Below are 24,466 nucleotides of genomic sequence, written 5' to 3'. Positions count from 1 at the left end.
CAGCGCTGGGTCCCCGGTTCGAATCCCAGCCAGGTCAACATCTGCAAGGAGTTTGTATGTTCGCCCCGTGTCTGTGTGGGTTTCCTCCGGGCATTCCGGTTTCCTCCCACATCCCAAAAACATACAGATAAGTTAATTGGCTTCCACCCCTAAATTGTCCCTAGACTACAATACATACACTACACAATATAGACATATGACTATGGTAGGGACTAGATGGTGAGCTCCTCTGAGGACAGTTAGTGACAAGACTATATATACTATATGTACAGTGCTGCGGAAGATGTCGGCGCTATATAAATACTAAATATTAATATTATGCAGGATTGGTGCCAAAACGCACATAATGAAAGTCTTTGGTGACGCATATGCATAGCGTTTTAATGCATTTTACATGCATTTTTTATGCTTTTTTGGGGGGGGGGGTTTAAATGTTGATGATGTCTTTCCGCTTCCTCTTTAATTCCTGGTTATTTTGCGTTAAACGCAGGGAAAAAAAACACAATCAAAACGCATGCAATACACATACAAAACGCACATGCGTTTTCAATTAACAGACTGCAAAACCAAAACTCACCAAAAACGCAAACTCATTCAAATTGCACCTGCAATTCACAGATGCAAAACGCATGAAAACGCATTACAAAATCGCAATCGCACCTGCATAAAACGCTACTTTTTCATGCTATGTCATATGTGAACCCAGCCTAAAACAGAAGGTATTAGCGAATATTCAGGTTGGAGTGAGCTCTTAGGTTTCCCATAATGCATCCCTGCTGAATATGTACATCATCTCTTTGTTGTCCCTGATGGCTTAACACACCCCCAGAACCGCTGGAATGCAATGTGTCCATTGGTTCAGAGAAATGCAGAGCAGACAGTAGGCCTGAACAATTTGATGAAAAAATTGAATTGAGCGATTTCTGTCTTAAATTGCGATTTCGATTCACGATTTCCTTGAAATCAAGCTTTGTTCCCCCTCTGTGCCTGTTTGTTCCCCCTCCGTCCCCCTGTCTCTCTTTGTGCACCCTTGCCTCTATGCCTCCTCTGGGTCTCTTTCTTGCCCCCTTTGTTTTTCTGTGCCAGCTCTGTTTCTCTGTGTCTCTTTGTGCCCCCTCTGTGTCTGTGCCCACTATGTGTCTCTCCTGTCCCCCAAGCTGCACCAATGCTGGACATAGCTTCCAGCACGAGTCTAGCGATGCCAGTCTATCCACTTCGCCTCCTGCAGGCTCTAATGCATGGAATACTTCCTGTATGTCATGTGACATGCAGGAACCAGAGTTTTGCCAAGCACAAGAGCTGGCAGACCATGATAGAGGACGGACAGCGTTGGACTAGTGCGGAAGGTATGTCCAACAATGCAGGCCGCACGCGCCGGGACTTTGGGGAAGTTTGAAGCCACTTCTTCAAACTTCCTCCATGTTTAAATGACGTGATCGCGATAATTGCCGCTTTGACGATTCCAAAATTGTGATCTTCGTGATCACGATTTTGATTTAAATTCGATTTATCTTTCAGGCCTAGCATACAGTTTGATGCTGTGTATCGCAAGGGCTAATGGCCAGCAATCCATTCCACAGCGTTCCCAACAGAAAGGGTCACAATAATAACGTCAAAAGCCCCATGCACACACTGGATAATCCCCAGCCATAGAATTGTGCTATATCAGCAGAGAATCTAGTGCAGAGGTGCCCACACTTTTTCGGCTTGTGAGTGTAAGAAGGCGGGGAAGAGCCGCCGCCATGAGCCAGCGGTCGGCGGCTCTTCCCGCATTCAGTAGCCGCACACACGGGGAGGCAGCCGCCTCCTCCCAGCGCGAGGCGGCTGTCCCCGTGGAGAGGCGGGCGAGAGGCACTGAAGCCGCCGCGTTGGACGCGGCGGCTGGTACACAGGTCCCCGCTGCGGAGACACCGCAGAGCGGGGCTGCTGGGACTCATAGTCCCTCAGTGTTCAGAGTGACGCGCGCGCGCGCACTCAGGGGAAATTTATGACAGTACTAAGGGAGTCAGCTGACCAGGCTGGTCAGCTGACCCGAACTCTGCTTCCCATTGGTCCAGCACTTGGGAGGTGCTGGAGAGGCAGGTGTGTATATATACTGCCGGGTCTTCACTTGCTCTTGGTCTGGCGTTGCGTTCACATACGTGGGAGCACCCAGATCCGTTAGTCAGATCCGTTAGTGTGCCGGGACCAGCCGGAGCTGTAATCCTACACTAAGTTAGATTCTGTTGATAGCTTTAAGTACTAGTTTGATTGTGATTATTTGTTATGACTCTTGCCTGCCTTGACTATCCTCCTGAACTCTGACCTTGTACCTCGTTATATCTGATACTCTGTTGCCGACCCCGGCTCGCTCCTTGACTCTGCTTCTGCCTCCTGATTTTGTACCCCGATATCTCTGATACCTCGTTACTGAACCCTGCCTGTACCTTGACTCCGCCTTTGCCTACTGATTTTGTACTTTATCTGTCCGTGTGTATACGACCTGGCTTGTCCGACCTCGAGAACCGGCCTCACGATTGGAGGCGGTTCCCCGTCCTGTTAGTGACACTCCCGCCTGAGTGCCACTTTCGGACTTTCCTTCCCACTGTCAGTCTGACTCCTCCCGTCTTGGAGAGCTCAGACCTGCGGGAGGAATCTGTGCAGTTCTCCTTGCTGCACTGAGGCTTGTCCTCTGTATTACTGTTGCACCAATCACAACACTCTACCCTGGTGACCAGAGGTTAGCTAGTATATTGGATTATCGGTGATACTGCAGATCACATATAATCTGGTATACGTCTGTATTTCCCGTGATACTGCAGATCACCGGTAATCAGACCTCTCTGTGCTTCACCGAGCGTTACAGAACGCCAGACCATAAAACAGATGGAACGCGCTGATCCTCTGACTGTGCTTGCCACTTCGGTGGATAGCATTCATCAAGCACTAGGCCAGCACAAAGCCTTAATTGATGCCTTATCAGGCTCTGTGAAAACCCTCCAGACATCAGTCGATTCAGTGCGATCCCCTCCTAGTGATGACATACGTATGCCTGTACCAGATAAGTTTTCCGGCCACAAGTCTGACTTCCGGAATTTCAGGAATAGAGTGTTGTCATATTTCGAGTTAAGACCCCGATCCTCGGGGACTGAGGCCCAACGGGTCATTTTTATTAAAACTTTATTGACTGGAGACTCCCAGTCTTGGGCCTACAATTTGCCTTCCACCGATATTGCCCTGACCTCGGTGGAGGAGTTCTTTAAAGCCATGGCCATAATCTACGACGACCCTGACCTTGCTGCGACCTCAGAGCGGAAGCTCAAACTTTTGCGGCAAGGCAGAGGTTCGGTCGAGGATTATGCGGCGGAGTTCCGTAGATGGTCCGTCACCTCTAGATTTGGTAATTTTGCCCTCATGGATTACTTCTTGTCTGGGTTGTCGGAGGAGGTCTCCGACCTAATGTTAACCGTGCCCGAGCCCAAGACAATTGACGAGGCGATATCATCGGCCATTCGCGTAGATCGCAGGCTACGCCATCAGAGACAGGCTAGGAGTAGTCACCGGGTCAGGGTGACGTCGTACGCAGTACCGGCTGCTGCATCTTCAGTAACAGCATCTCCGTCCGTCTCGCCTTCTCCGGCCTTGCCTCCACCAGAGCCAATGCAAATTGGTCGATCAAAACTGACCCAGGTGGAGCGAAGGCGGAGAATGACGGAACAACTGTGCCTATACTGTGCAGAGGCAGGGCATAGGGTACGAAACTGCCCTAACAGGTCGGGAAACGGGTCTGCCTAGGAGTAGTGGGGGGTGACACCCTAGGCACACATTCCTCACCCCTTAAAGAAAGAAAATTAATTCTCCCTTGTACTGTTACATGGGAGGATAAGTCCCTAGCCGCTGAAGCTTTTCTTGACTCCGGCTCAGCGGCTAATTTTATGAATTTTGAGTTTGCTCAGGAGTTGGGTCTACCACTCACTCCCGTGACACCCCCCATTCAGGTCACGGCAGTAGATGATTCCCCTTTGCAACGGAATCGTCCCCTGTCACAGACTCCGCTTGTGAAGCTCACCATTGGGGTATTGCACGGGGAACAGTTGCAATTTTTTGTTTTGCATATGTCAACCTCCACTATTATCCTAGGCATGCCTTGGTTGCAGGTTCATTCTCCGCAAATTGACTGGGCCACAGGGCAGTTGACAGCATGGTCACCTCATTGTTTTCAGCAGTGTTTGGGGAGGCTGACATTAGGTCAGACCAAGGTGCAGGTGGAAGGCGTACCGGAACAGTACTCGGATTATGCCGATGTCTTTTGCCCCAAGGCTGCAGATAGATTGCCCCCACATCGCCCGTTTGATTGTCCCATTGACCTCCGTTCAGGTTGTATGCCTCCTCGAGGCCATTTATATAATTTATCTGGCCCCGAAAAACTAGCCATGCAAGAGTATATCCGTGAGAACTTGGCCAAGGGCTTCATTCAGCCGTCCCGGTCACCCGCTGGGGCAGGCTTCTTTTTTGTTAAGAAAAAAGATGGGGGGTTACGGCCTTGCATCGATTACCGTGGCCTCAATAAAATCACAGTGAAGAATCGCTACCCGCTGCCACTCATAGACGATTTGTTCACACAGGTCACAGAGGCTAGGATATTTTCAAAACTGGATTTACGGGGGGCATACAATTTGGTGCGTATAAGAAGGGGCGACGAATGGAAGACGGCCTTCAATACCCCTGATGGGCATTACGAGTACAGGGTGATGCCCTTCGGGTTATGTAATGCCCCGGCCGTCTTCCAGGAACTAATCAATGAGGTTTTTCGAGAGGTGTTAGGGAAGTTCGTTCTGGTCTATTTGGACGACATTCTCATTTTCTCTAACAACCTCTCGGAACACAGAACCCATGTCAGGATTGTATTAGACAAACTAAGGCAGAATTTGTTATACGCCAAACTCGAGAAATGTATTTTTGAGGTCACGTCGGTTGCCTTTCTGGGGTATATAATCTCCACCTCAGGTCTGTCTATGGACCCTGCCAAAGTCTCCGCGGTCCTGGAGTGGCCGCAGCCGGTGGGGTTAAAATCGCTACAACGGTTCTTGGGGTTTGCGAACTATTATAGAAGGTTTATAAAGGGGTACTCCACGGTGGTCGCCCCTCTCACTAGCCTTACTAAAAAAGGGGCAAACACCACTCATTGGCCTCCTGAGGCCTTACAGGCATTTTCCAAGTTAAAAGGGTTGTTCTGCCCAGCACCTATACTCAGACATGTGGACACTTCCTTTCCGTTTATTGTTGAGGTAGACGCCTCGGAGGTCGGGGTGGGAGCTGTGCTGTCCCAGCGTTCCGGTCTCCAGGGTAGATTACACCCATGTGCCTATTTTTCCCGGAGATTCTCTCCAGCAGAAAGAAACTACGATATAGGCAATAGGGAGCTCCTAGCCATCAAATTGGCCTTCGAGGAGTGGCGTCATTGGCTAGAGGGAGCTGAGCACACCATCACGGTTTATACCGACCACAAGAACCTGGAATACATCGAGGGGGCTAAAAGGTTAAGCCCAAGGCAGGCTCGATGGTCGCTATTTTTCTCGAGGTTTTCATTTTTGATCACATATACGCCAGGTAGTAAGAATACCAAGGCAGACGCACTCTCTAGGTGTTTCGAACCGGAGACAGCACAGCCCGCTGTCCCCGAGACCATTGTCCCACGAAGAGTGGTGTTGGCCGCTACCGAGACTTGGGTGGACTGGAAAGAGACTTTGAGTCCCTTCCAGCAGGATATCCCGGAAGGAAAACCTGATGGGGTGTTATTCGTCCCGTTACCGTTCCGTCTCCAGATCTTGGAGATGGTCCACTCTCACAAAAATGCGGGACATCCTGGAGCGTCTAGAACGCAAGATCTCGTGGCCAGATGTGCATGGTGGCCTTCGTTAGCCGCTGATTGCAAGGAGTTTGTTAGGGAATGTACAGTGTGCGCAAAAAGCAAGCCCTCCCGCCTGGCATCTGTAGGTACATTGCAGCCTTTGCCCACCCCGAGTGAGCCATGGACCCACCTGTCCATGGATTTCGTGGGAGAGCTTCCGAGATCTGAGGGCATGTCAGTCATCTGGGTGGTGGTCGACCGTTTTAGTAAAATGGCCCACTTCGTGCCCCTGAAAGGACTCCCCTCGGCCCAAGAACTGGCCGATTTGTTTGTCAACCATGTCTTTAGACTACATGGCATTCCAGAAGACATTGTATCCGATCGGGGAGTCCAGTTTGTTTCGAAATTTTGGAGGGCATTTTGTCACCAGATGGGCATGAAATTGTCATTTTCTTCGGGTTACCACCCACAGACAAATGGCCAGACGGAGAGGGTCAACCAATCATTGGAGCAGTTTTTGAGATGTTACGTTGCCGAGGCGCAGAATGATTGGGTCAAATATTTACCTTATGCAGAATTTGCCCACAACAACCTAAAGAGCTCTTCCTCAGGGTTCTGTCCATTTCAGATTGTGACAGGGAAACTGCCGAAATTCTCTCCACTGCCAGTTGCGTCCACTCCGTTCCCAGCCTTGGAGGCTTGGCAAAGGTCATTTAAAGACATGTGGTGGACCATCAAGAATAATCTCATAAAAGCATTTCAGAGTCAGAAGGGTCAGGCTGACAAGAGACGCTCCTTGGAATGGAGATTCCAACCAGGAGATTTGGTTTGGGTGTCTACCCGTCACCTGTCACTAAAGCAGCCTTCTGACAAACTTGGTCCCAGGTTCGTGGGTCCATTCCCAGTGACTAGGAAGATCAACGATGTCACATATACCGTTGATCTTCCCACCAGCATGCGGGGAGTGAGATCTTTCCACGTGTCACTTCTCAAACCCGCAGTCCAGATGGGTCCCACTCCTCCTCCTCCTGTTTTGGTCGATGCCCAACCCGAGTATGAGGTAGAGAAAATCATAGATTCACGTACTGTACAGAATTCAGTGCAGTATCTCGTACATTGGAAGGGATACGGCATTGAGGAGAGGCAATGGGTACCTGGGAACCGCATGCATGCGGACGAGTTAGTGAGGGAGTTTCATACTGTGCATCCAGAGAAGCCTGGAGGGAGTTGTCCGGAGTCCACTCCTCGGAGGGGGGGGTACTGTAAGAAGGCGGGGAAGAGCCGCCGCCATGAGCCAGCGGTCGGCGGCTCTTCCCGCATTCAGTAGCCGCACACACGGGGAGGCAGCCGCCTCCTCCCAGCGCGAGGCGGCTGTCCCCGTGGAGAGGCGGGCGAGAGGCACTGAAGCCGCCGCGTTGGACGCGGCGGCTGGTACACAGGTCCCCGCTGCGGAGACACCGCAGAGCGGGGCTGCTGGGACTCATAGTCCCTCAGTGTTCAGAGTGACGCGCGCGCGCGCACTCAGGGGAAATTTATGACAGTACTAAGGGAGTCAGCTGACCAGGCTGGTCAGCTGACCCGAACTCTGCTTCCCATTGGTCCAGCACTTGGGAGGTGCTGGAGAGGCAGGTGTGTATATATACTGCCGGGTCTTCACTTGCTCTTGGTCTGGCGTTGCGTTCACATACGTGGGAGCACCCAGATCCGTTAGTCAGATCCGTTAGTGTGCCGGGACCAGCCGGAGCTGTAATCCTACACTAAGTTAGATTCTGTTGATAGCTTTAAGTACTAGTTTGATTGTGATTATTTGTTATGACTCTTGCCTGCCTTGACTATCCTCCTGAACTCTGACCTTGTACCTCGTTATATCTGATACTCTGTTGCCGACCCCGGCTCGCTCCTTGACTCTGCTTCTGCCTCCTGATTTTGTACCCCGATATCTCTGATACCTCGTTACTGAACCCTGCCTGTACCTTGACTCCGCCTTTGCCTACTGATTTTGTACTTTATCTGTCCGTGTGTATACGACCTGGCTTGTCCGACCTTGAGAACCGGCCTCACGATTGGAGGCGGTTCCCCGTCCTGTTAGTGACACTCCCGCCTGAGTGCCACTTTCGGACTTTCCTTCCCACTGTCAGTCTGACTCCTCCCGTCTTGGAGAGCTCAGACCTGCGGGAGGAATCTGTGCAGTTCTCCTTGCTGCACTGAGGCTTGTCCTCTGTATTACTGTTGCACCAATCACAACACTCTACCCTGGTGACCAGAGGTTAGCTAGTATATTGGATTATCGGTGATACTGCAGATCACATATAATCTGGTATACGTCTGTATTTCCCGTGATACTGCAGATCACCGGTAATCAGACCTCTCTGTGCTTCACCGAGCGTTACAGTGAGCTACTTTAAAAAATTAGCAAGTCAGAATGATCTACCTATGTACAATTTTAGGAGCATATTTGTATATACAGAATGGAAAATGTAGTGGGGTTGGGATCTACCATGAAGCCCTTTGCAATTTACCTAATGGGCACCTGTGATCTAGTGCATCTTATGGCTGCCCCAGGATACCATTCAGTGTTTCGCCACAGCAGATGACGAGCTTTTATAGAACACCACCTGCTGGCTTGCTATCCTTCCTCCCTTTGCCATAGAACAGCACACACCGTGTTTAGCTATCGCTGAACGCAGTGTCTGATCAGCACTTGTTCTCAGAACTGGTGCACTAACAGTTGGTTAAAGTGAACCTGAAGTGTGGCAAACATTATAAGTTACTTACCTCAGTAGAGTGAAGCGTCTGGATAGTCTAGAGGCTTTCCTCACCATCCTCAAGCCCACCAATCCAGTGCTGGCACCCTCTGGGCTTATACTGTATGTATGACAAGGGCTTGCCATATTTGTGCTCGTGGGTGCACTCATGTCGCCAGGGGCGTAACTAGAAATCACTGGGCCCCCCTGCAAAACTTTTGATGGGGCCTCCTCCCTCCCCACCTCTCACCTTCTGCACAGGTAACCCGAGAACCAATGTTTTTCAATTGGCTAGTGAAACTTGAATGTGTTTTCCCCATGCAGATAAAATCAGACAGCAGAGAAGCACTACACCCATTTTCTCTATCAATTACATTAGCTTCTGTAATAAAACGTGCATGTTTTCACACATACAGACACACATGTTGTACAGAAAACCAATAGACGAGTGTGCTCCCAACACTCACTCTGTCCATCTCTGATGAAGCAGAACTGGCTCTGCAGACTTCACCAGCATCACTACAGAACACAGCACTTGGGGAGAGGTAGAGAGGTTGGGGGCTGGTAGCTGTACACAAGACCCTGCTGAACACTGAGTGCACGCGAGTGTCGGGGCGGCTCAGGCAGGCGAGTGTCGGGGCGGCTCAGGCAGGCGAGTGTCGGGGCGGATGCGGCGCAGGCGAGTGTCGGGGCGGGTGCGGCGCAGGCGAGTGTCGGGGCGGGTGCGGCGCAGGCGAGTGTCGGGGCGGAGCAGGCACGCGAGTGTCGGGGCGGGTGCGGCGCAGGCGAGGGGCGGGTGCGGCGCAGGCGAGTGTCGGGGCGGGTGCGGCGCAGGCAGGGGAAGTTTGAGCTCTGTCGTAGTGTATCCCCAAAAAGTAGATGTAATCTGACAGCATTTCACCAAAAATACACATAATCTGGCAGAGGTTCCTCCAAAATACAGATAATATGGCAGTGGTTCCCCCAAAATAGACAATCTGGCAGCAGCAGTTCCCCCAACATACACATAATCTGGAAGCAGTTCCCCAAAATACGTGAAACCTGGTAGTGGATCACCCAAAATACACGTAAAATACATGTAATCTGGCAGCAGTGGTCCCCCAACATATACAATCTGGCAGCGGTTCCCCAAAATACACGTAATCTGGCATCAGCGGTTCCCCAAAAATACATATCTGACAGCAGTTCTCCCAAAATAGGTACCCTCAGTATAGCTAGCCAGGTCTATAGGTGTCCCCAGTATAAGTAGCCATGTGTATAGTTGTCCCCAGAATAGGTGGCCAAGTGTATAGATGTCCCCAGAATAGGTAGCCAGGTCTATAGGTGTCCCCAATATAGCCAGGTGTCCCCAGTATATGTAACCAGGTGTTCAGGTGTCCCCAGTATAGCCAGGTGTATAGGTGTCCCCAGTATATGTAGCCAGGTGTATAGTGGCCCCAGTATATGTAGCCAGGTGTATAGTGGCCCCAGTATATGTAGCCAGGTGTATAGTGGCCCCAGTATATGTAGCCAGGTGTATAGTGGCCCCAGTATATGTAGCCAGGTGTATAGTGGCCCCAGTGTATGTAGCCAGGTGTATAGTGGCCCCAGTATATATCGCCAGGTGTATAGGTGCCCCAGTATATGTAGCCAGGTGTATAGGTGCCCCAGTATATGTAGCCAGGTGTATAGGTGCCCCAGTATATGTAGCCAGGTGTATAGGTGCCCCAGTATATGTAGCCAGGTGTATAGTGGCCCCAGTATATGTAGTCAGGTGTATAGGTGCCCCAGTATATGTAGCCAGGTGTATAGGTGCCCCAGTATATGTAGCCAGGTGTATAGTGGCCCCAGTATATGTAGCCAGGTGTATAGTGGCCCCAGTATATGTAGCCAGGTGTTTAGTGGCCCCAGTATATGTAGCCAGGTGTTTAGTGGCCCCAGTATATGTAGCCAGGTGTATAGTGGCCCCAGTATATGTAGCCAGGTGTATAGTGGCCCCAGTATATGTAGCCAGGTGTATAGTGGCCCCAGTATATGTAGCCAGGTGTATAGTGGCCCCAGTATATGTAGCCAGGTGTATAGTGGCCCCAGTATATGTAGCCAGGTGTATAGTGGCCCCAGTATATGTAGCCAGGTGTATAGTGGCCCCAGTATATGTAGCCAGGTGTATAGTGGCCCCAGTATATGTAGCCAGGTGTATAGTGGCCCCAGTATATGTAGCCAGGTGTATAGTGGCCCCAGTATATGTAGCCAGGTGTATAGTGGCCCCAGTATATGTAGCCAGGTGTATAGTGGCCCCAGTATATGTAGCCAGGTGTATAGTGGCCCCAGTATATGTAGCCAGGTGTATAGGTGCCCCAGTATATGTAGCCAGGTGTATAGTGGCCCCAGTATATGTAGCCAGGGTTATAGTGGCCCCAGTATATGTAGCCAGGGTTATAGTGGCCCCAGTATATGTAGCCAGGTGTATAGTGGCCCCAGTATATGTAGCCAGGTGTATAGTGGCCCCAGTATATGTAGCCAGGTGTATAGTGGCCCCAGTATATGTAGCCAGGTGTTTAGTGGCCCCAGTATATGTAGCCAGGTGTTTAGTGGCCCCAGTATATGTAGCCAGGTGTATAGTGGCCCCAGTATATGTAGCCAGGTGTATAGTGGCCCCAGTATATGTAGCCAGGTGTATAGTGGCCCCAGTATATGTAGCCAGGTGTATAGTGGCCCCAGTATATGTAGCCAGGTGTATAGTGGCCCCAGTATATGTAGCCAGGTGTATAGTGGCCCCAGTATATGTAGCCAGGTGTATAGTGGCCCCAGTATATGTAGCCAGGTGTATAGTGGCCCCAGTATATGTAGCCAGGTGTATAGTGGCCCCAGTATATGTAGCCAGGTGTATAGTGGCCCCAGTATATGTAGCCAGGTGTATAGTGGCCCCAGTATATGTAGCCAGGTGTATAGTGGCCCCAGTATATGTAGCCAGGTGTATAGGTGCCCCAGTATATGTAGCCAGGTGTATAGTGGCCCCAGTATATGTAGCCAGGGTTATAGTGGCCCCAGTATATGTAGCCAGGGTTATAGTGGCCCCAGTATATGTAGCCAGGTGTATAGTGGCCCCAGTATATGTAGCCAGGTGTATAGTGGCCCCAGTATATGTAGCCAGGTGTATAGTGGCCCCAGTATATGTAGCCAGGGTTATAGTGGCCCCAGTATATGTAGCCAGGTGTATAGGTGCCCAGCTGGAGGGGAGCAGCGCAGCAGAGAGGAGCATTGGGAAGGGCGGACGTTTGCCCCCCCCCCCCCCTCACCTTAGGGCTCCTCTCCCTGGCTCTCCCCTCCATAACATTGCGGCGGTGGCTGGCGGCGGTGCTCCGGGCGGGCGGTGGCTGGCAGCGGCAGAGGTGGGTGGGACTTACCTCCTCCAGTGCTCCGGCGAGTGGACGCTGTGGCTATGCGTGCAGCTAGTCTGGTCTAGTGAAGACCAGACTAGCTGCACGCACGCACGCACAGCGTCCACTCGCCGGAACAGTGGAGGAGGTAAGTCCCGCCCACCTCCGGCGCTGCCATCCACTGCCCGCCCGGAGTACCGCCGCCAGCCACCGCCGCAATGTTATGGAGGGGAGAGCCAGGGAGAGGAGCCCTAAGGTGAGGGAGGGGAGGGAAACGTCCGCCCCTCCCCGCTGCTCTGCCCAATGCTCCTCTCTGCGGCGCTGCTCCCCTCCAGGGTGCTAGGGGGGACGGCGTCCACTCTGCAATAATAGTAAGTGGACGTCGTCCCCCCGCGTTCACGCAGGACTCGACCCCTGCTCCTCCTCCAACATTACTCAGCATGTACAAACAGTCTAACTTGGCTTAGCCCAGTATAACGTACAGCAAGCAGCACTTTGTTTAAATGTGCTGCGTTACTATGTAATGCAACGTGTGCACTGTGAACAGCACATTGATTTTACAGTGCTGTGAGTTAGGCTGCGTTACTGGCTGCTGTAACGTGGGACTTTTAACGTTTTAAGGGAACCTTAACTCTGGCCCAAAAGAATAAGTTTTACTTACCTGGGGCATCTACCAGCCCCCTGCAGCCATCCGATCCCCCGCTGTTAGCTAGTTTCGATTTTGCCGACTCGAAGTTGGCGGCCCCCAACGTGTGCCTTTGCACACGTTCCCACTGGTGCAGGACGCTATCGCGGGTGGTAACGTGTATCTTTATACGTGTTGTAGGTGCACAAGTGCAACACGTATAAAGATACACGTTACCACCCAGCACCAGCGGGAGCACGTGCAAAGGTACACGTTGGGGGGCCGCACAGGATGGCTGCAGGGGGCTGGTATATGCACCAGGTAAGTGAAACTTTTATTTTTATTTTTTTTGCCAGAGTTAAAGAGACACTGAAGCGAAAAAAAAAATATGATATAATGAATTGGTTGTGTACTATGAATAATTACTAGAAGATTAGCAGCAAAGAAAATATTCTCATATTTTTATTTTCAGGTATATAGTGTTTTTTCTAACATTGCATGATTCTATAATATGTGCAGATTACACAACACTCAGCATTCAAAATGAGTCTTTCAGAGCAGTCTGTGACATAATGAACTCTCCTCTGGCAGAGGAAAAGTAAACATTTCAATTACAGTTGAGATAATAAAAGTCAGATAACAGCCCTCTCCAGGACTAACTTGGTCGGAGAGCTTAATAGCTTTTTTTGCATAGAGATAACAACTGGAGTCTCTCAACTCTTCCTGTACTGGAAACAATTAGACTGATGTATCTGATCTTAATGTTTAATTTCTTAGCTGTACTACACATACAAATCATAATATCATAATTTTTTTTTCGCTTCAGTGTCTCTTTAAGGTTCCCTTTAAAGTTTATTCTGCTGTTGCGTATCTTTTGGAGCAGAGAGGAAGTTCTGAGTTCAGGTCCGCTTTGAGAGCTGTAATTCTCCTGTATTATTATGTCACACTAGCCACCTCAGTCAGCTGGGTTCCAGCCTGGTGAATGTGATGAGATTGGCTCTGTGAGATCATCTTGAAGCCTTCTAATATTTTCGGTCACTTATATCACAGCTTATCCTGAAATGGATTCACAAGCGTCTGATTGTCCCAAGCCTCCTGGCATCTCTCAGCAGGTCTATGTGAGTTCTATTTAATTCCTGGAGAGAATGTAGCCATTGTCTAATTGTTATGGATGTATTGTTACTTCCTTATTGGAGTATAATAGGAAACAAAGTGGTTACACAGCGCAAATATTGCAAACCTGGTTCCCTATCTGGACACATCAGAGGGCAATATAATAGCTTGGCGGATGAGCTTTTTGTCCCTAGGCCTTCTCAAAGGACTAGAGGACATGATCTGCGCATGGAGGAAAAACGTTTTAGCCATTTATTTAGGAAAGGGTTCTTTACAGTAAGAGTGATTAAGATGTGGAATGCATTGCCACAGGAAGTCGTTATGGCAAACTCTATACCTGCATTTAAAGGGGGCTTAGATGCTTTCCTTGGGTTGAATGACATCCATGGCTACAATTACTAGGTAAGGCAGAATGATGTTGATCCAGGGATTTTATCTGATTGCCATCTGGAGTCGGGAAGGAATTTTTCCCTTTTGGGGCTAATTGGACCAAGCCTTGTAAGGGTTTTTTCATCTTCCTCTGGATCAACAGGGATATGTGAGGGAGCAGGCTGGAGTTGTACTTTGTACTGGTTGAACTCGATGGACGTATGTCTTTTTTTAACCAAAATAACTATGTAACTATGTAACATTATAAATGGGTTGGTTCTTAACATGGAACACCAGGCAGCAATCCAGACACACTTCTCTCATTCATTCAGTCGTCTCCAACTCTTCATGACCATAGGAACTCTTGGACACCAGATGTCTGTCAATCACTGCTTCTTTAAGCTTTTGCATAGGCCTGTTTATAGCTTCACATAACCAGTCTATCCATCTTAGCCTCTGCCGACCTCTTCTTTTTCCTCAATTCTTCTGAGCATCAATTATTTTTCCAAAGAATCCAGTCTTCTCATTATGTGACCAAAGTATTTTAGTTTTAATAGTAGTATCAACCCTTCTAGTGATCACTGTGGCCTTCTTTCTTAAAAGGGAACCTGAACCAAGTAAAATTATTTAAAATAAACACGATATACCTGCAAATGAATATTATGTACTTACCTCGCCGTCAGTTCCTCTTTGAAGCTCATCATTTTCTTCTTACAATGATTCCTTCTACTTTCTGACAAGATTTTTTTCAGAACTTAAATATATCAGTTGCTGTTAGTTATAACTGAAAGGATAACTAATACGCAAGGTGATGTCCATGTTTCCCTATGGCTCAAGTGAGCGGTATTACACTTTAAAGGAGTACTATCGGGGGAAAAAAGAGTTGAACTTACCTGGGGCTTCTAATGGTCCCCCGCAGACGTCCTGTGCCCATGCAGCCACTCACCGATGCTCCGGCCCCGCCTCCGGTTCGCTTCTGGAATTTCCGACTTTAAAGTCGGAAAACCACTGTGCCTGCACGGCCACGCCCTCGCTCCTGCTGACGTTACCAGGAGTGTATTGCGCAGGGCCGGTACAGTCTGCGCCTGTGCAGTATGCTCCTGGTGATGCCAGCGGGAGTGAGGACACGGCCGTGCAGGCGCAGTGGTTTTCCGACTTAAAAGTCGGAAATTGCAGAAGTGACCTGGAGGCGGGGCTGGAGCATCGGTGAGTGGCTGCGCGGGCACAGGATGTCTGCGGGGGACCATTAGAAGCCCCAAGTAAGTTCAACTTTTTTTTTTTTTTTTTTTTTTTCTTTCTCTTTTTTGCCCCTACAGTAGTCTTTTAACAGTGCGCTGCACAGGGAGCTGTTATGGGGTAATGGCCATTTCCTTAATGGAGGACGGTGAATTCCATTGATCACAGTGGCAATCAGGACACAGGAGAGGAGTAAGAGATTGATGGGTAGACTACACAAGAGGTAAGTACGATGTGTGTATGTTTATTTTGACTTTTAATTTGCAGTTCAGGTTTGCTTTAGGTAGTGACTGGATAGATCTCCAGAGAATTCTCAATAGCTTTCTCCTTACCCACAGCTCAAAAGTATCAATTTTCAATTCAATTTGATCATAAAAATTGTGCCGAAAGATTGCATCTGCAAAAATTGTATCATTAATGGGCACCTTTAATCTCATGGCTGCAGGCACTATCTACAGAGATCTTCGATCCCAGGAAGATTCAATCTTTTATAACTCCTACTTTTTCCCCATCTATTTGCAAATGGTTCATTGGAGGAGATGACATGTTAGTTTTCTTGATGTTGAGCAGTACACTAGCTTTGGCACTTTCTTGTTTGACATTCATGACTTGGCTCTTCTACCTCAGTTTCAGCCATCAGAGTGGTATTATCGGCATATCTTGGATTGTTAATATTCCTGCCCGCTATTTTAATTAGAGACTCTTCCCAACCAGCTTTCCACATAACATATTCAGCATACAAGAAAAGAGAAAGCAGAACCCATCTGCACCCAAGTCTTACTTCAATGAGTCATAGACACCAGAAGTGCCAACCTTTTCCATGTATACACACTTGGCGGTCTGTGTCCTGATGAGCCGAATCTTTCGGCGAAACCGGTAGACAAGGTCTGGGCGGCCGGGGGAAGTCTCCACTGCAGCAATACCTATGACTCTTCATGGAAAAGGTTGGCACTTGGCATCTATACGAGGACATGTAAGCCTGTAATAGCACCATAAACTTTTTTCATCATATGTGTTGAGGCTCATCTTACTGCCTCACATTGGGACTGTTTACAAACCACTCATATTGAGCTATCATTTGATCCTATGGATGCCATATTCTCTCTACATGATGCAATGATCATGATATGCACTATATGTTAATGGTGGATATTATTTGAACGATCCAAACCAACTACAGTGGTTACAACAGTTGCCTGCTTCTGGACAGGAACTCTGGATTGCCTTTGATTGCCACAATATTGTGTTTTATGGACACAGTGCTCTATCACTACATCTTGAGACTCTCTTGATATACAGTTGCCTGCTTTTGGACAGGAACTCTGGGCTGGACCTCTGTTGTCATGGCGCTAACCTATCACAAATCTGGGGTCCATCATGGCCTATAGGCAATCCCTGATCCTTCAAAACCACTAACTGCCTGCTTGTGGACAGGAATTCTATACACAATCTGTTGCCTGCTTGTGGACAGGAACGTCACAGTATCATCATTTGCCTGCTTTTGGACAGGAACTTTGTGTCAATCGATTGCTGCTATTATATTTTTCTGCATCCTAGCATCCTTATATTCAAGGACTTTCTAGCCATATGCAGGGCCGGCCCCCTCCCTCGCCTGGGTCCCCCGATCTGCGCTCCCCTCCAGCCTTACATAGTGAAGCAGCCAGCCGCTACTCGTACGATGCACGGGCGGGGAGGACTCACCTCTTCCCAGCGTGCGCTCCACTGACGTCACTTCCTGCAGCATTGCAGGAAGTGACGTCAGTGGAGCGCACGCTGGAACGAGGAAGAGGTGAGTCCTCCCCGCCCGCTGCCTCTTACGAGTAGCGGCTGGCTGCTTCACTATGTAAGGCTGGAGGGGAGCGGAGGACGGGGGACCCAGGCGAGGGAGGGGGGGGTCCGACTCCCCTCCCCGCCGCTAGGCCCAATACCCCCGTCCTGCCCGCTACCCCTCCAGCTCGGCGGCCGGCTCCCCGCACCCAAGGACGGGCGGGTGCCGCCCCTAGAAAGATGCCGCCTGAGGCAAAAGTTTCACCCCGCCTCATGAGCGGGCCGGGCCATATGGGTTATCCTCTAATATCTGGGGTGCATTGCCATCCTTCCTTGGTTTGAAATATGCTTCATTACTGCATACTTGCTGCTGCATAATGATACATCTTTTTCCCTCAGCTGCCCAGACACTCAGATCACCTAAAATTGTATGACTAATATTAACTTTTTTAATAGTATTAATAAATGGTAATTTTTATATATATATATATATATATATATATATATATATATATATCTATCTATCTATCTATCTATCTATCTATCTATCTATCTATCTATCTATCTATATATATATATATATATCTCTGGTGTCTGACTCATTGAAGTGAGACTTGGGTGCAGATGGGTTCTGCTTTCTCTTTTCTAATTTCTTTAACCCAGTCACTGAGTCTTATTTATAGGTGTCTATTATACATATATGTAGGAGTGGTCTGGTGTTGGATGAATCACATACATATACATATTCAGCATACAAATTAAATAAGGAGACAATATGCGACCTTGTCACACTCATACCGATAGATTCTTAGCCATGTATCAATCAGTTTAAGCTTTTAAATGTATATTTACCTTAATAAGTTAATTAAAATCCATGTGGCATTTGGGTCATGTGATCTTTGGCTGCTGATTCCAGAATGAGAAGATTCAGCTGTGTGGGTGGGATACTCTTGTACAGCACAGATCATTCTGTACACTGAGTGGGCGGGGCAGAAACCTAACTTACTCTGCTAAAACTACTCCTATAAGACACAGGTTTCTCACACAGAAATAAGAAAGTAACCAAGCATCTTGGGGAGACCCAAAACCACTAGAAAACTATAGGGGACATGAGTTTTGCCTTCTTAAAGGATACATCCAGGCTGGAAAAAAATAAAGATCCACTTACCTGGGGCTTCCTCCAGCCCCTGGCAGCCGTCCTGTACCCTCGCCGCAGCTCCGGTGGCTTCCGGTCTCCTCCACTGGTGAAGCCGACCTTGCCAGGTCGGGTTCAGGTTGGCTTCTTCCACGCTCCACCGCGTGGGTCACGTGGTCTGGCTGACATCATCAGGATGGAACTGCGCAGGTGCAGAACTACTGCGCCTGTGCAGTATCGTCCTGATGATGTCAGCGAGACCACGTGACCCGTGGAATGCAGGAGAAGCCGACCCGGAACCTGACCTGCCGAGGTCGGCTTCACCACCGGAGGAGACCGGGAGCCACCGGAGCTGCGGCGAGGGTACAGGACGGCTGCCAGGGGCTGGAGGAAGCCCCAGGTAAGTGGATCTTTATTTTATTTTTTTCCAGCCTGGATGTATCCTTTAAAACAGAAGGTACTTGCGATGATTCAGCTTTAAATGAACATCTATGGTTTTCCACAATGCACTGCTACTGAATATGCAAATTATCTCTCTATGTCCCTGAAGCCAGGCTTACATCCATGCACTGAGGAGGACCAAAAGTCTGAAATGGGCTCTCTGCCATGTGGGATTGATGTGGCTCTGTTAAATGTATTAGCTATAGGCTTTGATATACACCAACGGTTCTGGCTGCAGTGGCATAAAGAGATAATTTGCATATTTAGTAGTGGTGCAATGTGGGTAACCACAGGTGTTCATTTGAAGCTGGATTATCGCAAATGCCTTCTGTTTAAAGAAGGCAAATCCGACAGAAATAAGGAGCAAAAGTGAACAGCAACGTTTTCCAATTAATTCATGACATCCTTTATCAGCCTCCTTCACAGAGCTCATCTGAAACTGAAGGCTGGAATTCAGTGATCTCCCATGCAAGAATCAATTTACAGCAGCCTCTGACCATGTACAACACTCCCTGAGCACTTTATTAAGGATAGCTGTGCTATTCAATTGCGGTTGATGAAGTGCAGGATCTCAGAAAAGTGAGTACACGTCTCACATTTTGGTTAATATTTTATCTTTTCATGGAACAACATTGGATGATATGACACTATGATAAAATGTAAAGTAGTCAGTGTACAGTTTGTATAACAGTGTAGATATACTGTCCCATCAAAAGAACTCAACATATGGCCATTAATGTCTAAACAAAAGTGAGTACGCCCCTAAGGCAAACATGTAATAATTCTGCTCAATTACACATTTCCCCTCCCCGGGGTCATGTTAGTGTTACAAGGCCTCGGGTGTGTATGGGGAGCAGGGTTGTTCAATTTGATGTAGAATTGTTGCTCTACCTAAAGATTACCTTAAGCTATAAAAAGACTGCCAACACTCTGAAACTGAGCTGCCGCAGGGTGGCCAAGACCATGGAGCTTCTTAACAGGACCGGTTCCACTCAAAACAGGCCTCACCATGGTCGACCAAAGTTGGTGCACATGCTCAGCATCATATCCAGAGGTTGTCTTTTGCAAATAGATGTATGAGTTCTGTCTGCATTGCTGCAGAGGTTGAAGGGGTGGGGTAAGGAGGGGGGGGGGGGGGGGTCAGCCTGTCGGTGCTCATACCATACCCTGCCCACTGCAGGAAATTGGTATGCATGGCTTTTGTCCCAGAAGGAAGCCTCTTCTAAGTGGTGCACAAGAAAAAAACGTGCAAACAGTTTGCTGAAGACAAGCAAACTAAGGACGTGGGTTACCGGAACCACGACCTGTAGTTTAGTGAGACCATGATAAACGTATTTGGTTCAGAGGGTGTCAAGCGCGTGTTGAGGCAACCAGGTGAGGAGTACAAAGAGAAGTGTGTGTTGTCTGCAGTGAAGCATGGTGGTGGGAGTGTCATAATTTGGGGCTGCATGACTGCTGCCTGCACTGGGGAGATACAGTTGATTGAGGGAACCATGAATGCCAACATGTACTATGACAAACTGTAGTAGAGCATGATCTCCTCACTTCGGAAACGGGGCCACAGAGCAGTATTCCAGCATGACAAACCCAAACACTCTTCCAAGACAACCATTGCCTTGCTTAAAAACTGAGAGTGAAGGTGTTGGACTGGCAAAACCTGTGTTATTTTGATGGGACAGCAAATTTACACTGTTATACAAGCTGTACACTGACTACTTTAAATTGAATTAGTGGCCTGATGCAGTAAACTGTGGTAAACTTGCCTTACGTAGGAAGCAAATGGCACCATTCATTAATGCCACACATGTTACGGAGTTAACGCGTGTGTTGCTATGGTAATGCCGGCAAATTGTGCTGAAGAAAATGTCACATAGTTAGCTGAGAGGGATATGGAGGCTGCCAGATCTTTTTTGCCATATATTCATTTACTTGTCTGGCTGTTTCCCTGATGACTTTTAGCCATAGACCCTGAACAGGCATGCAGACCAGGTGCTCTGACCGAAGTCTGACTAAATTAGCCACATGCTTGTGTACCAGGTTTGTGACTCAGACACTACTGATGATCAACAAGACTGCCAGGCAACTGGCACTGTTTAAAAGGAAATAAATATGGCAGCCTCTATATCACCCTCACCTCGAGTTCACTTTAATAACCGGAGAAATGTAACATTTTCCCGCTCCATCCAAGGCTATACGGGACAGTTCTTTATCCAGATTCAGGGCTGGTGCACACCGAGCGGCTTTTTCAGCGTTTCTGCAGCCGCTTGCGGTTACGGATACGCTTGGTCAATGTATCTCAATGGGGTGGTTCACACCACAGCTGGAGGCGTTTTGCAGAAACGCATTCTCCCGGGGTGAGGCATTTTTTGGATTGCGGAGGCGTTTCTGCCTCAATGTTAAGTATAGGAAAAACGCAAACCGCTCTGAAAAACGCCTGTTCAGACCGGTTTTCCAGGCGTTTTTGTTACAGAAGCTGTTCAGTAACAGCTTTACTGTAACAATATATGAAATCTACTATACTGAAATCCGCTGCAGCAATCCGCAAAACGCCATAGAAAAATAAAAAAAAGCGTTTCAAAATCTGCTAGCATTTTGCGGATTTGCTAGCGGTTTTTGGTGTGCACCAGGCCTCAGCCCTTATATAGTATGTGAGAGTCACAGCTTACCAATATTTTACAAAGTGTAAGTCTAGCTAGAATTTTTCAATTTACTTTTCTAAACTTTTTTTTTTTTTTTTTTCTAAGTGTGTCAAATGTAAAATGTTTCTGTTGATGCAACAAAAGAACCATCAACAAACCCTGCGGAAGAGGCAGAAGCAAAATCTCCAGCCCACAATGTGACTAATTCTCTGTTGATGTTTTCCCTCGTGATTCAGATGTACTGGGGGAATATTACTATCTCTTCTCGTGTTTTGTCCTTGAAAATAAGAAGTACGTTATCTGTTTTCCACCTGCAGAGGCAGGGAAGCAAAACGTTCTCCCATTTACTATCTGCCGACAGATCTGATCAATAACAGACAGCAAGGCTGGGTCAGGAAGGTGTGGGAAGCTTGGGGGGCGGAGCTTGGAGAGCCTGCCCTTCATAATGTACAGTTGACAGGTGAGGGCACAGATCTGAGCTGAGACAGCCTTGTAATATCCCAGCGAGACCCGCGTCCCGCTACCAACAGTAACGGTGAGTAAACCTGTTTTCATTTAAACAATAGGTTGTGAGCTCATAAGGGGCAAAGTTCTTCCTCCTGCTGTTTTTTTGTCATTCCTATGTGCATTAGCTGTTGTCACATTTATGTTGTATACATCTCTGTATTATATACCCGTCTTCATACCTTAATGTATACAGCACCACGGAAGATGACGATGCTATAGAAATAATTGGATTTTGACGTACGTATTGATTTAAAAACAGAAAATTGTAAGATTATTAGCCAATATTAGTTGAGGCAGTGAAGCCGTTCACCAATCAGGAAATGGATCACACATCACAGGGGGGAGCTACATAGGGGCTTATTCACAAATTAGTTATTTCTCACATTAGCTATTCTCATGGAAATTAGGGGGCATGTTAGACAGACAGACCAAATTTACCGATCAGTTTAAGACCTGCCTGCACCTGGCGGTAAAGTCAATTTGTATGCATTTCGCATTTTTTTTTGTGGCGATTCTATTGCTGTTTTAGTGTCGTTCCTATTCCGGCTGTGTAATAGAAAAGAATAGTAGAAAAAAACTCAAATATTTACAGTACTGGATTTTTTATTTGTAATAGTGGATGCCTATAAATATACTTATGTTGCTACATAATCAAATACACCTTCCCCCCCCCCCCCCCCCCCCTCAAAAACAAATCTTTCAAAGTCTATCCTTACTTATGGAAGACAATGAAAGACTACTATTATTTATTTAATGCATGCTTACCGCTGAAATACTACAAGTTTCACGGCACTTTATGCATTTATCGCCCATTTTAACGCATGTTTTACCACATGTTCGGAAATGCAGAAAAAACGTTCAGAACTGGTAAGAGAAAAGGAAAATACAGCATGAGGTATTTTACCTCCCAAAAAAATATTTACCTCACATAGCTACCAGAATTGAGGCCATTGGGGTTGATTCACAAAGCTTCCTTATTTTTTACCTTAGCTGTAAGGAGAGTTACCATATGAGATAAACAAAAATAAGGAGCAATAAACCGGGAGTTACGTTTTTAAGGAGAGATGAATCATGAGTTAACTCCTATAAAGTGAACATGGAGTGTTTTTTAAACAAAAAAGTTACTTGCCTAATGAGAGAGAGGGCTTTGGTTCCTATAACCGGTTCAGCACCGCTGTGCCGAAAATCTCATGCATCCGAGCAACATTCACCTCCCATTCATTCGCCTATAACTTTATTGCTACTTATCGCAATGAATTGATCTATATCTTGTTTTTTTCCGCCACTAATTAGGCTTTCTTTGGGAAGTACATTTTGCTAAGAATTATTTTTTTCTAAATCCATTTTAACAGGAAGATTAAGAAAGAAATGAAAAAAATTCATTATTTCTCAGTTTTTGGCCATTATAGTTTGAAATTAATATACGCTACCGTAATTAAAACTCATGTATTTTATTTGCCCGTCTGTCCCGGTTATTACACAGTTTAAACGATGTCCCTATCACAATTTATGGTGCCGATATTTCATTTAGAAATAAAGGTGCATTTTTTCAATTTGCATCCATCACTATTTATAAGCTTATAATTTTAAATAATATAATAACATATTCTCTTGACATGCATATTTAAAAAGTTCAGACCCTTGGCTAACTATGTATGTTGTTTTTGTTTGTTTTTATTGTATTTTTTTTTTTTTTTTTTTTTTAATAAAAAAAATGTATGTGGGTAATTTTTGGTGTGGGAGGGAAACTACTTATTTTAAATGTAAAATAATATTTATTTTTTTTTATTAAAAATGTATGTGGGTGCAGTTTACTATTTGGCCACAAGATGGCCACAGTGAAAAAAGTCCTGGATGCGAACGATCTCGCATCCAGGAACTAAGATGCTGAGGAGAAGTTTCCTGGGGGCAGAAATACCGCGCTCTCTGGATAGAAAGCGTCGGTATTTCTGCTGGGAAGTTAGATCGGTGAATGGGAATTTATATTCCTAATCACTGATCGGGGGCTAGCGGCGGGAGGCGGGAGCATGCGCGGGGGCGCGCCCGATCGCGCGCACCCACCAGCCGGCGGCAGCAGCAGTGCCTATCTGGACGAGGAAGCTCGTCCAGATAGGCCGAACTGGATAAACCAGTGGTCCTCAAACTAAGGCCTGCGGGCCGAAAGCGGCCCCCTGAGGCTTTTTTACCGGCCCCCCACAAATAAAATATTACTTATAGATGCGGTCAGCTAAATCTTTAAATATTGGTGGTCCGCATATGGAATAGCAGTGCTGGCACCACACATCCACATGGAAGCCAGAAAGCAGAAATTTTGCTGATTTCCAATCAAATTCCACATCAGGTGACACTGGTGTCCACTTGGACTTCAGGTTGTCACCTGGGTATGCTTCACTATCTGGCCTGCAAATAAATTTATGTCTACTCCGGCCCCCCAGCAGTCTGAAGTATGTTGACCCGGCCCTCGACCCAAAGCGTTTGGTGACCCCTGCTATAAACCATGCCGCTCCTCTCCTGGTTCCCTCATTCCAGCACTGTCTCCCTCACTAGCAGTCTCCTACTGGTGGATTGGAGACTGCTATCTTCCGCTGTGGAAGGCTTTGGAAGTCTTCAGAAGCCCAACTGCGCAGTGGCGGAGATTTGGACGGGGGAGCGAGCGCTGGAACAAGCGGACTGTGAGTGGAACAGGAAGGCTTTATAGGAC

General features: G+C 47.5%; 1 protein-coding gene across 3 annotated transcripts in view; it reads left to right on the top strand.

The window, feature by feature from the left end:
- The window catches only part of LOC137542117 (TBC1 domain family member 24-like), a 74,563-nt gene that overhangs the window by 10,362 nt on the left and 39,735 nt on the right, over positions 1 to 24,466 (top strand). The window contains exon 1 of one of the 3 annotated variants that reach the window (XM_068263794.1): positions 19,154 to 19,198. The exons of 1 other annotated variant lie outside the window; for it this stretch is intronic. The gene's annotated coding sequence lies outside the window, so the exon portion shown is untranslated. Of the gene's footprint in view, positions 1 to 19,153; positions 19,199 to 21,748; positions 21,794 to 24,466 lie in introns of those variants that run through there. One more of the 3 variants, XM_068263792.1, reaches the window with a different exon arrangement.

Source organism: Hyperolius riggenbachi, chromosome 12 (assembly GCF_040937935.1).
Source record: "Hyperolius riggenbachi isolate aHypRig1 chromosome 12, aHypRig1.pri, whole genome shotgun sequence".
Classification (NCBI taxonomy): domain Eukaryota; kingdom Metazoa; phylum Chordata; class Amphibia; order Anura; family Hyperoliidae; genus Hyperolius; species Hyperolius riggenbachi.
The sequence above is the reverse complement of the archived record's forward strand: the minus strand, read 5'-3'. Positions and strand labels throughout refer to the sequence as shown.